Source organism: Oncorhynchus tshawytscha, linkage group LG12, assembly GCF_018296145.1.
Source record: "Oncorhynchus tshawytscha isolate Ot180627B linkage group LG12, Otsh_v2.0, whole genome shotgun sequence".
Lineage (NCBI taxonomy): Eukaryota > Metazoa > Chordata > Actinopteri > Salmoniformes > Salmonidae > Oncorhynchus > Oncorhynchus tshawytscha.
In genome coordinates this window covers 9,928,192-9,941,583 of record NC_056440.1, presented here as the reverse complement: position 1 = coordinate 9,941,583, position 13,392 = coordinate 9,928,192, and the positions used below count along the sequence as shown (strand labels likewise).

The 13,392-nt window shown below is 40.2% G+C and overlaps 1 protein-coding gene across 2 annotated transcripts in view; it reads left to right on the top strand.

Annotated features, from left to right (window-relative positions):
• The first annotated feature begins 9,193 nt into the window (after positions 1-9,193).
• LOC112236937 (tight junction protein ZO-2-like) overlaps positions 9,194-13,392 on the top strand; it is a 261,599-nt gene continuing 257,400 nt past the window's right edge. Inside the window, exons 1-2 of one of the 2 annotated variants that reach the window (XR_006084782.1) lie at positions 9,194-9,273; positions 9,381-9,560. The gene's annotated coding sequence lies outside the window, so the exon portion shown is untranslated. Of the gene's footprint in view, positions 9,274-9,380; positions 9,561-9,766; positions 9,911-13,392 lie in introns of those variants that run through there. The other variant, XR_006084785.1, reaches the window with a different exon arrangement.

The window sequence follows — 13,392 nt, the reverse complement described above, 5'->3', positions numbered from 1 at the left end:
TGGGATAATTGAGTCACTGATTGACATACACTGATTGTACAAAACATTAGGAACACCTTTCCAATATTGCGTTTCAATATTGGGGACTGTGAAGAGACCTCTGGTGGCATGTCTTGTGGGGTATGAATGAAGGTCTGAGCTGTGTGCCAGTAGTTCAAACAGACAGCATTCGGTTCATTCAACATGTCAATACCTCTCAGAAATACAAGTAGTGATAAAGTCAATCTCTCCTCTCCTTTGAGCCAGGAGAGATTGACATGCATATTATTAAATGTTAGCTCTCTGTGAACATCCAAGGGCCAGCCGTGATGCCCTGTTCTGAACCAATTGAAATGTTTCTAAAACTGTAGCCCAGGTGCGACAAAAGTAGGACCTGCCTTGTTGATAGTGCTGTTAAGAATGCTGAGCAGCGCTTTATTATAGACAAACTTCTCCCCTTCCTCGCTACTGTTGTATCAATATGTTTTGACCATGACAGTTTGCAATCCAGGGTTACTCCAAGCAGTTTAGTCTCCTCAACTTGCTCAATTTCCACATTATTCATTACAAGATTTAGTTGAAGTTTAGGGTTTAGTAGTGACTGATTTGTCCCAAATAAAGTGCTTTTAGTTTTTGAAATATTTAAGACTAACTTATTCCTTGCCACCCATTTCTGAAACTAACTGCAGCTCTTTGTTAAGTGTTGCTGTCATTTCAGTCGCCGTGGTAGCAGACGTGTATAGTGTTGAGTCGTCCGCAAACATAGACACTCTGGCTTTACTCAAAGCCAGTAGCATGTTGATGGTAAAGATTAAAAGGGGCCTAGACAGCTGCCCTGGGGAATTCCTGATTCTACCTGGATTTTGCTGGAGAGACTTCCATTAAAGAACACCTTCTGAGTTCTGTTAGACAGGTAACTCTTTATCCACAATATAGCATGGGATGTAAAGACATAACACATGAGTTTTCCAGCCAGAGACTATGATCGATAATGTCAAAAGCCGCACTGAAGTCTAACAACACAGCCCCCACAATCTTTGTACCATCAATTAATCTCAGCCAATCATCAGTCATTTGTGTAAGTGCTGTCCTTCCCTATAAGCATGCTGAAAGTCTGTTGTCAATTTGTTTACTGTAAAATAGCATTGTATCTGGTCAAACACAATATTTTCAAAAAGTTTACAAAGGGTTGGTAACAGGCTGATTGGGTGGCTGTTTGAGCCAGTTAAGGGGGCTTTACTATTGTTAGGTAGGTGAATAACTTTTGCTTACCTCCAGGCCTGAGAGCACACACTTTCTAGTAGGCTTAAATTGAGCCAGTAGAGGGGTGCAGTGTCAGAAATGTTTCACATTCCAGGAAGGCCCCATTATCATCCTGTTGGATGTTTTGATAGGAAGCATTTAAAGGTGCTTATAGTCTCATAGAATCCTTATTCGGTTCAAGACGCTTGGTCAAATGTTTTATTTCTTCACGAAGAGTAATAACTATTTCTTTAGCTGCATCAAGTTCAACACATTTTTCACAAACTGAGGTCTCCATCGGACATTTTACTCGCGACAACAACAAACGTGTGATAGATTATAAATGTAACAGCAGCCGAGTCCCCAGCAGATTCAAATGAGTTTTCACTGCTGCACAGCGATTCTAAAAGAACAAACATTTCCCACCTCTGCCGGGGACATAGATGCTCCCTCCATGGTCGCGGATGCCCCCCACCAGCACAACTATATTGTTGTTCGTCTCTCGTTGAATGTGAAGAGCGAGAGAGAAGCGCAGGGGGGCGGGTGATGTCTGGGTCGGTTGTCAGTGGCAGGTCACCGGCTTTCGGTGTGTATCAATGTATTTATTTTATTTATGCTTCACAACGCTAACCGGAATGTAGGTAGAAGCCATCTTGAAATGAGGTCAGCGGCTCAATTCTTAAAGCTTTAACCAGAGCAATGCATTGTGTTTTCGTTTGAACAGCAAAACATTTTGTAAAAGCGCACATACACAATCCATGTCTCAAGGCTTAAAAATCCTTCTTTAACCCTTCTTTAACCCGTCTCCTTCCCTTTATCTACACTGATTGAAGTGGATTTAACAGCTGGATTCACCTGTTCAGTCTATCCTGGATAGAGCAGTGTTTTGTACACTGTGTATAACAAGAGGAAAACTGCTGATGCTCAATTCAGGGATGCAAACTAGTCACCTTTCGTCAGAATTCGCCGTTTTTTAATCCAAAATAAGTAACCTACGTGATTTGTGTAGATCCAATTATATTTTATTTAATTTTTTGGGGTGTGGGGGGGCTTTGGATCACTACTGGCTGTAAGCGAATGAGTGATGTGCATTTGGAGCAAATACTGGCTGTATCCAAGGCTCAGCCAATCGTTCACATAACAGAATGCAGCACGCGCCTGAAGAGAGAAGAGACAACCAACGTGCTAGGTTACGGCATCAGCGCGCGCTCTGGAAAGGCAGTTTGCCAGTTGCAGCACCGCGTCCCCTGGACGATAAAGAGGAGGTAGGTGAGAAGCCTGACGACGGGGGTCAGAAGGTCATGAGCTGTAACCAGAAAAACAACTGACATTTGGGAATTTTAAAGTGAGGGAGCAAGTGTGGTGAAACAAGAATTGTTAGCATTGTTAAGTATCTTGCTAGCTGGATCAAATGATCCGTTAGCTAGCCAGAGAACTGTTGAGCAACATTAGCCAACTTAGCTGATCAAATAATTGAGTTCATGGTGTGAAAATTAGCTGGCTAATTAAGTCAGTTAATGTGACAACATCAGATGAGCTAACATTAGTAACCTAACCAATTCACTATAGTATTAACTGGTATACAACTCCTTGCCGTTCCTCAAGTTATAACGTTAGTTGCTTACTGAACCCTGGCAATCTGTGTGAAATGTTAACTTGTTAAATAGCTAATGAACTCACTACTATCTATGAACTAATATTTTCTCTCTACAGTATGTGGTCAATTTTCAGAATGAGAGAATTAGGTGAAAAAGAGGCCTTGCTTGTTAAACAAGTGGATTCGGGGATCAAGTGGAGCTGGAGCTGGGCCTGGCTTAAACTGGATGCCACTATAGAGGTGAAGGAACACCACACACTTTCCCTCTTTCTCCCTTTTTCAATACAGTGGATAAAAAGGGATATGCCAGATGTACTCTCTGCCTTAAAGAGATCAATTATACCAACAACGGGTTTCATGCTCTGCTGCTGGTACACTGTAGAACAGATGTCCACAGGCAGAGCGTGTACAATGCAATAATGTGAAGTGTAGCCCAAAGACATTGTTGTGTTGAACTTGACATACTGGAACACTTGTTTGTGAGTGAGGGGGGACTATTAAACGTTGTACTCAGTGAATGTTATTTTTCTTTGTGGACTTGATCGATGTCTACTATAGTGGCCACTATATTATAGCAAAATACAATGCCTGTTTCATTCTATTTCTACTTTAAGATGTAGTTTTCCCAAGTCCAATAATATGTGTGTGGTTACGAGTGTTCTATTATAAAGGCTGTCATGGCTAACTGCAATATTAGTGTGTTTTTTTCCTCTGGACTTGTGTCATTTGCAGTAAAGTCTAGGCAACAAATAACATTGGATTCCTTTCCTTCTATTTTTTAGCTGTGAGTTAGGTTCTCATTAACCATTTTACACACAGAGACTGGTCATGTAGATCATATTCTTTGTTGTTTAATTAGTTAAAATTTCACCTGGTGTATTCGACTATTCTAACTTTCAACAGGAAGATGAGTACCCGAGTTCATAAAATATATATATATCTTTTTTAATTATATATATTTTTTGTCCTCGTAGTTACGGCTCCCCGTAGTTACAGGAGAGAAGTACAGACAGACAGACAGGAGAGAAGTACAGACAGACAGACAGTAATTCTCTCCTAACTACCTGTCTGTCTGCCTGTCTGTCTGCCTGTCTGTCTGTCTGTCTGTCTGTCTGTCCGTCCGTCTAATTTCCTCCTGTCTGCTTGTCTGTAATTATCCCCTTTATGCCTGTTGGTAATTCTCTCCTGTCTGCATGTCTGTAATTATCCCCTTTATGCCTGTTGGTAATTCTCTCCTGTCTGCATGTCTGTAATTATCCCCTTTATGCCTGTTGGTAATTCTCTCCTGTCTGCTTGTCTGTAATTATCCCCTTTATGCCTGTTGGTAATTCTCTCCTGTCTGCTTGTCTGTAATTATCCCCTATATGTCTGTCTGTACTTCTCTCCTGTCTGCCTGTCTGTCTGTAATTCTCTACTACCAATGTTGTAACCAACTTCACATCGCCCCCCAAGAAGATAGGCACACGGACACCCAGGTTGACTCGGTTTTTATCTGCAGTAAAATATATCGAACAGTGATGACAGGTAGGACATGTATTTTCCACCATAATTTGCAAATAAATTCATAAAAAATCTTACGATGTGATTTTATGGATTTTTCCCCCTCATTTTGTCTGTCATAGTTGAAGTGTACCTATGATGAAAATTACAGGCCCTCTCTCATCTTTTTAAGTGGGAGAACTTGCACAATTGGTGGCTGACTAAATACTTTTTTGCCCCACTGTATCTTTTAGATAGGAGCAACAGTACATACCCTCAATGTGAAGTGATATTAATCCATAAATACAGAGCACAAGTACAACCCTTTTTATGTAAATATTTTAAGGTAGTAAGAAAATAAACATTCAGTTAATATTTCAATAAGTCACCTGCTAGTAAATCAATAGCTAGCGTGACATTGTAGTGCAGTGACCAACGGTGTCAGTTAGCTCATCATTAACATGGCTAGCTAAGCCAGCAGAAAACTTGGTTAACTTGCTGAAATAGGTCTTCAATACATTAACGGCTAAATAAATATATACATAACCACATTTGCAGTGTCGTCAAAGAGCGTTCACGCCTGCCAAACCCATCTTTATTGGAACCTCTGGTTTCTCATCGGGAAATTAAATATTTTGAAGTTTAACGTTAGCGTGATTGTCCATGTCAATGTCCCGGTGGTTCGATGAAGACGTTTCCTGTTCCTGGAGTCATCCTGATGCATCACACGGTTGGCTGCTTCCTAAATGGCACTCTATTCCCTATAGTGCACTTATGCTAAAAAATAAAAAAAACTAGGGCACTAGATAAGGAATAGGGGGCCTTTTGGGATGCATGAGAAGATTGAGTCAGTCTCATCCATGTATGACTGTTGATGTTGACACGTGGTTGTAATGTGGTTATACTGCTATCAGATTAGATTACAGTCTCTGGATTATGTTCAATCAACATCTACGACTACAGACTGAGATCCTCCCCGAATATAAACACACGCACACATTGGATGACACATTGGATGACACATTGGATGACAGGTTGGATGACACGTTGGATGACACGTTGGACGACATGTTGGACGGATGACACATTGGATGACACGTTGGATGACACGTTGGACGACACGTTGGACGACATGTTGGACGGATGACACATTGGATGACACGTTGGAACATGTTGATGACACATTGGATGACACGTTGGATGACACATTGGATGACACATTGGATGACACGTTGGATGACACGTTGGACAGATGACACGTTGGACGACACATTGGATGACACGTGGATGACACGTTGGAAGACACGTTGGAAGGATGACACGTTGGAAGGATGACACGTTGGACGACACATCGGATGACACGTTGGAAGGATGACACGTTGGGACACATCGGATGACACGTTGGACGACACGTTGGACGGATGACACATTGGATGACACGTTGGATGACACATTGGATGACACATTGGATGACACGTTGGACGACACGTTGGATGACACATTGGATGACACGTTGGATGACACATTGGGCGACACGTTGGATGACATGTTGGGCGACACGTTGGACGGGATGACACGTTGGGCGACACGTTGGACGGATGACATGTTGGACGACACGTTGGACGGATGACACGTTGGACGACACGTTGGACGGATGACACGTTGGACGACACGTTGGACGGATGACGCATTGGATGACACGTTGGATGACACGTTGGACGACACGTTGGACGGACAGATCTGTGACGCCATGTTTGCAGTGCATGTTCCTTCCTGTATGTCACAGGAACAGACTCAACTGTAGCTGTAGTCTATGTTAAAAAAAATAAAATAAAAGAAAACGTGTTTCTTATTCAATGTCAAGTACTGTGCAACATCTGTGTGTCATTAGATTAGGCCCATTTTTATTCATGTTTTATTGAACCTTTATTTCACTAGGAAAGTCAGTTAAGAACAAATTCTTATTTACAAAGACGGCCTACATCGGCCAAACCCAGATGATGCTGGGCCAATTGTGCGCTGCCCTATGGGACTCCCAATCACTGCCAGTTGTGATACAGCCTGGATGACTTGATAGTTGTGACATACAGTAGCTGTGCCAGAATCAGTGTAATCAATTGTTATTATTTGTACATGCATTTAGACCGGTATAGTAGTAGTATTGTGGTATGCTATGCATTTAGGCCTACTGTATAGTAGTAGTAGTATAGTATTGTGGATGCTGTGCATTTAGGCCTACTGTATAGTAGTAGTAGTATAGTATTGTGGATGCTATGCATTTAGGCCTACTGTATAGTAGTAGTATTGTAGTATTGTGGTATGTTATGCATTTAGGCCTACTGTATAGTAGTAGTATTGTAGTATGGTGGTATGTTATGCATTTAGGCCTACTGTATAGTAGTAGTAGTGTGGTATGTTATGCATTTAGGCCTACTGTATATGGTAGTATAGTATTGTGGTATGTTATGCATTTAGGCCTACTGTATATTAGTAGTAGTATTGTGGCATGTTATGCATTTAGGCCTACTGTATATTAGTAGTAGTATGGTGGTATGTTATGCATTTAGGCTTACTGTATAGTAATAGTATTGTGGTATTGTGGTATGTTATGCATTTCGGCCTACTGTATAGTAGTAGTATTGTAGTATTGTGGTATGTTATGCAGTTAGACCTACTGTATAGTAGTAGTATTGTGCTATGTTATGCATTTAGGCCTACTGTGTAGTAGTAGTATTGTAGTATTGTGGTATGTTATACATTTAGGCCTACTGTATAGTAATAGTGGTATATTATTGTGGTATGTTATACATTTAGGTCTACTGTGTAGTAGTAGTATTGTGGTATGTAATGCTGTTAGACCTACTGTATAGTAGTAGTATTGTGGTATGTTATGCATTTAGGCCTACTGTGTAATAGTAGTATTGTAGTATTGTGGTATGTTATGCATTTAGACCTACTGTATAGTAGTATAGTATTGTTGTATTGTGGTATGTTATGCATTTAGGCCTACTGTATAGTAGTAGTATTGTAGTATTGTGGTATGTTATGCAGTTAGACCTACTGTATAGTAGTAGTATTGTGCTATGTTATGCATTTAGGCCTACTGTGTAGTAGTAGTATTGTAGTATTGTGGTATGTTATACATTTAGGCCTACTGTATAGTAATAGTGGTATATTATTGTGGTATGTTATACATTTAGGTCTACTGTGTAGTAGTAGTATTGTGGTATGTAATGCTGTTAGACCTACTGTATAGTAGTAGTATTGTGGTATGTTATGCATTTAGGCCTACTGTGTAATAGTAGTATTGTAGTATTGTGGTATGTTATGCATTTAGACCTACTGTATAGTAGTATAGTATTGTTGTATTGTGGTATGTTATGCATTTAGGCCTACTGTATAGTAATAGTGCTATAGTATTGTGGTATGTTATGCATTTAGGCCTACTGTATAGTAATAGTGCTATAGTATTGTGGTATGTTATGCATTTAGGCCTGCTGTATAGTAGTAGTATTGTGGTATGTTATGCATTTAGGCCTACTGTATAGTAGTAGTATTATAGTATTGTGGTATGTTATGCATTTAGGCCTACTGTATAGTAGTAGTATAGTATTGTGGTATGTTATACATTTAGGCCTACTGTATATAGTAGTATAGTATTGTGGTATGTTATGCATTTAGGCCTACTGTATATAGTAGTATAGTATTGTGGTATGTTATATATATATTTAGGCCTACTGTATATAGTGGTATAGTATTGTGGTATGTTATATATATATTTAGGCCTACTGTATATAGTAGTATAGTATTGTGGTATGTTATACATTTAGGCCTACTGTATATAGTAGTATAGTATTGTGGTATGTTATACATTTAGGCCTACTGTATATAGTAGTATAGTATTGTGGTATGTTATATATATATTTAGGCCTACTGTATATAGTAGTATAGTATTGTGGTATGTTATGCATTTAGGCCTACTGTATATAGTAGTATAGTATTGTGGTATGTTATGCATTTAGGCCTACTGTATATAGTAGTATAGTATTGTGGTATGTTATGCATTTAGGCCTACTGTATATAGTAGTATAGTATTGTGGTATGTTATGCATTTAGGCCTACTGTATATAGTAGTATAGTATTGTGGTATGTTATGCATTTAGGCCTACTGTATATAGTAGTATAGTATTGTGGTATGTTATACATTTAGGCCTACTGTATATAGTAGTATAGTATTGTGGTATGTTATGCATTTAGGCCTACTGTATATAGTAGTATAGTATTGTGGTATGTTATGCATTTAGGCCTACTGTATATAGTAGTATAGTATTGTGGTATGTTATGCATTTAGGCCTACTGTATATAGTAGTATAGTATTGTGGTATGTTATGCATTTAGGCCTACTGTATATAGTAGTATAGTATTGTGGTATGTTATACATTTAGGCCTACTGTATATAGTAGTATAGTATTGTGGTATGTTATGCATTTAGGCCTACTGTATATAGTAGTATAGTATTGTGGTATGTTATACATTTAGGCCTACTGTATATAGTAGTATAGTATTGTGGTATGTTATGCATTTAGGCCTACTGTATATAGTAGTATAGTATTGTGGTATGTTATACATTTAGGCCTACTGTATATAGTAGTATAGTATTGTGGTATGTTATGCATTTAGGCCTACTGTATATAGTAGTATAGTATTGTGGTATGTTATACATTTAGGCCTACTGTATATAGTAGTATAGTATTGTGGTATGTTATACATTTAGGCCTACTGTATATAGTAGTATAGTATTGTGGTATGTTATGCATTTAGGCCTACACGTTCCTTATGGATAGTTGACCCTAATGATTAACAGACAGTGATGCCTAGATTTGCTTTGATTTGCAGATGGTGACGAGCCTGCAGCAACACCACCAACATGTCACAGACATCACAGCCCCATAAATAGCTGCTAGAAACTGAGGGAAGTAAGTTTCCATGGGAACGATGTGGCGCTGGATTGAACACCTTTTGTCTGCAGCATGCCTTTTATGTTTCCTCTCTCTCTCTCTCTCTCTCTCTCTCCGTCTGAAAGACTCAGATATCAACCCTGCGTCCTCCCTCTGTAAAACAACACACAGAACCGTCTAGACAACCAGGTGGACCTCCGGCGCAGGGGGCATCCGAAATGAGAGTAGGCCTTCGACACAGTGGACCGAGAAGCATTGCTCAACAATTTCGAGCCTGGAATGGATACGTGACTGTGAACAGGAAGGTATGTATCATCGGCCTGTGGTTCAGAATGTCATCACTTTTCTGTTTGGAGAATAGATTTGAAGCATTTTAAAGGTGTTGTTTCGCAATTGGCATTCTAGCAACATAAAGTAGGCCTGCAGTTAACGCAGTTTGAAATACATGGTGCGAAAAATCTACAAACTACTGTAGGTCGGGCGTGTGCTCACCTGTTTGTTGCCAACCCAGACACGCCCATATGTACCTGTTTGACGCCTGCATACCTCATGTGTACATACAAGACGTCCTGTTTCCTGTTGTTTCGTTTATCAACCCGCTGATATCCTGCTGAGGATATTTGTTACAGAAAAGAGGGGACACACATCCTACAAGGTAAATAAACTTGCCCTTCAACAATACTTGATATTTGAGTCTAAAAGTACAGTATTGTGCTGCTTTATCTATATCCTTTATGTCATTTTTTATTGAAATCTCAAGTAGCAAGTAGACTGGGATCTGTGCAGTGGTTTGTTGTGAGTTTGTGTAGTTGTTACATTATGATATAGGATTATCTATATAGTTTTGAGTATTTGGTCGAGTATCTTTCCCAAAGGTACATGTTATATAGTTTTACCTTTATAGTAGCCTACATCTCAACCAGTTGCCCAGTGAGACTTATACAACAGACTCAGCTGCTCCACTAAAACCCAGTAGACTGCTGCTCCACTATAACCCCAGTAGACTGCTGCTCCACTATAACCCAGGAGACTGTTGCTCCACTATAACCCAGTAGACTGTTGCTCCACTATAACCCCAGTAGACTGTTGCTCCTCTATAACCCCAGTAGACTGCTGCTCCACTATAACCCCAGGAGACTGTTGCTCCGCTATAACCCAGTAGAATCCGCACTGCTTCTTGACACCAATGTTTCGGAGAAAACACTGTCCACCTGACGACCAAAGTCAGCTTGATGGCGCCCGGCCCGCCAGAAGGAGTCACTAGAGCACAATGAGTCAAGGACACAGCCTTGGTTCAAACCAAAAATGTTTGTCCCATTTTGTAAATTATTGGTTGGTGAGCGGACCCCAGACCTCACAACCATAAAGGGCAGTGGGTTCTGTAACTGATTCAATGATTTTTTTGCCAGGTCCTAATTGGGATGTTGAATTTTATGTTCCTTTTGACAGTGTATTCTCTCAGATTGTTCACAGCTTTGTGGAATTCTCTCTTTCTCTCTATATTTCTCTCTCGCTCTCTCTCTCACTCCATCTGCCTCTTTCTCTCTCTTTCTCCTCTCTCTCTCTCGCACACACTCTGCCTCTCTCTCAATTCAATTCAAGGGGCTTTATTGGCATGGGAAACATATGTTAACATTGCCTCTCCCTCGCTCTCGCTCTCGCTCTCTCTCTCCCTGTCTTTCTTTCTCTGACACTCCTCTCTCTGTCTCTCTCTCTCTCTCTGTCTCTCTCTCTCTCTCTCTCTCTCTCTCTCTCTCTCAGATAGAATCTAAAGGGATAAGGGAGAGAGAGAAAATCAACATTTACTCAGCCCTTTGAATACAAGAATGCATTTGTTCACTGTCAAAGATGAGAAATTAATCTGTTCAATTCCCGGCGAATGAAGCAATTTGTCTCCATTTTCTCCAGCCCTGTGCCATTGCTAACCCTTCCTGTCATCTCCATAGATTAAATTCCTCAGCAGTTGGAGAAGAAAACTTGGCCTTTTTCCTTCTGGAGGAATTGAAGAAACTGCATGTTGTATCAGACTACTGTATCAGGAGACTACTGTATCAGGAGACTACTGTATCAGACCACTGTATCAGACTACTGTATCAGGAGACTACTGTATCAGACTACTGTATCAGGAGACTACTGTATCAGGAGACTACTGTATCTGGAGACCACTGTATCAGACCACTGTATCAGACAACTGTATCAGGAGACTACTGTATCAGGAGACTACTGTATCAGACCACTGTATCAGACTACTGTATCAGACTACTGTATCAGACTACTGTATCAGACAGACTACTGTATCAGACTACTGTATCAGACAGACTAGTGTATCAGACTACTGTATCAGACAGACTAGTGTATCAGACTACTGTATCAGACAGACTAGTGTATCAGACAGACTACTGTATCAGACTACTGTATCAGACTACTGTATCAGACTACTGTAGACTACTGTATCAGACTACTGTATCAGGAGACTACTGTATCAGGAGACTACTGTATCAGACCACTGTATCAGACTACTGTATCAGGAGACTACTGTATCAGACCACTGTATCAGGAGACTACTGTATCAGACTACTGTATCAGACTACTGTATCAGGAGACTACTGTATCAGGAGACTACTGTATCAGACTACTGTATCAGCATTGAATTCCCACTAACCCTAATCTGATCCACTTTTTGCAGACACTCACTACTGTTAGCAGATGTTTGTACTCGTTATGCAGATAAGGATAATTCATCTAAATTACTCAGTAATTCATGTTTTAATCCGCTGAAAATTGCATTCTGTAAATGTGCCTTACACTGGAATATTGTAGCATTGTGATTTTCCCATTTTACCCAATCCAAGGAAAGAAGATCTTATTCGGGAAAATAAGGAATGTTTTTGTTCTAAATAAATCAATATTTTTATTCGGTAAACATTTGATCCTCATGAATGTGGGTGAAAAAGCAGGTGTGATAAGATCTTTGGTGACATGAAAGTCATGTTGGTTTGTTTTTCAAAAATGATTGTGAGGCTAATAGAACACCCAGTATTAACAATAAGCCATCAATCATCAAGATTTTCTACAAACACCTTACACACTTTGCACCAGTACGGAGGAGTACAAGAAAAACACGAAGTGGACAAACATGTAAAACAGGACTGGAACAAACTGTCATACCCAAGCAAAAACAAACAGGGAACAGAAAGACATGTTAGTACAAGGTTGGCCTATTAGAGAATGTTACACTACTTGGCTTGGGAATGTCTCTCTGTCTCTCTCAATTCAATTCAAGGGGCTTTATTGGCATGGGAAACATGTGTTAACATTGCCAAAGCAAGTGAGGTAGATAATCTCTCTCTCTCTCTCTCTCTCCATCTCTGTCTCTCTCTCCCTCTGTCGGGCTCTCTCTTTGACTCTTTCTCGGTCCCTCTCTCTCCCTCTCACACTCTTCATCTCTCCATCTCTCTCTCTGTCTCTCTCCCTCCCTCCCCCTCTCTCTCCCTCTCTTACACTCTGGCTCCGTCCTTCTCTCTGTCTCGCTCTCTCTCACACGCTTCTCTCTCTCTCACACGCTCTGTCTTTCTCTCTCTCTCTCTCTCTGTCTCTCTCTGTCTCTATCTCTGTCTCAATTCAGCCGCTACTTCTGACCGCTGAATCTGAAATCGTTATGATTGATCGTCTGATGTAATATATTGATCAGTTTATGCGGCGACTGAATGAGGATTTATGGATTGAAGCTGGCATGGCTAATACTCCCGTCGGACATGGGATCACAGCGTTTAGATTCTGAGGTTGAGCTCAGAGACAGGAGAAAATGATAGCAGCTTTGTGAAAAACACTTCACACACAGTAGCCTACAGATACTGATACTATCTGTATCATTATAGTAGACCTACGCTTGCTAGTAATACTGCGTTATGGAGTACATAGCTTAGTACTAAGAATATGACTAGAATGGAATGTCTGTTCTCACTGCAATTTTTTTATGTTCATGCCCTGTTGTAAAAGACAGAGGTATGACGAAGCTATGACACTATATAATAATGCACACGATTCCCTGACTCATCAAAACAATCTACGCTGAACAAAAATAGAAATGCAACATGCAATAATTTCTACGATTTGACCGAGTTGCAGTTCATATAT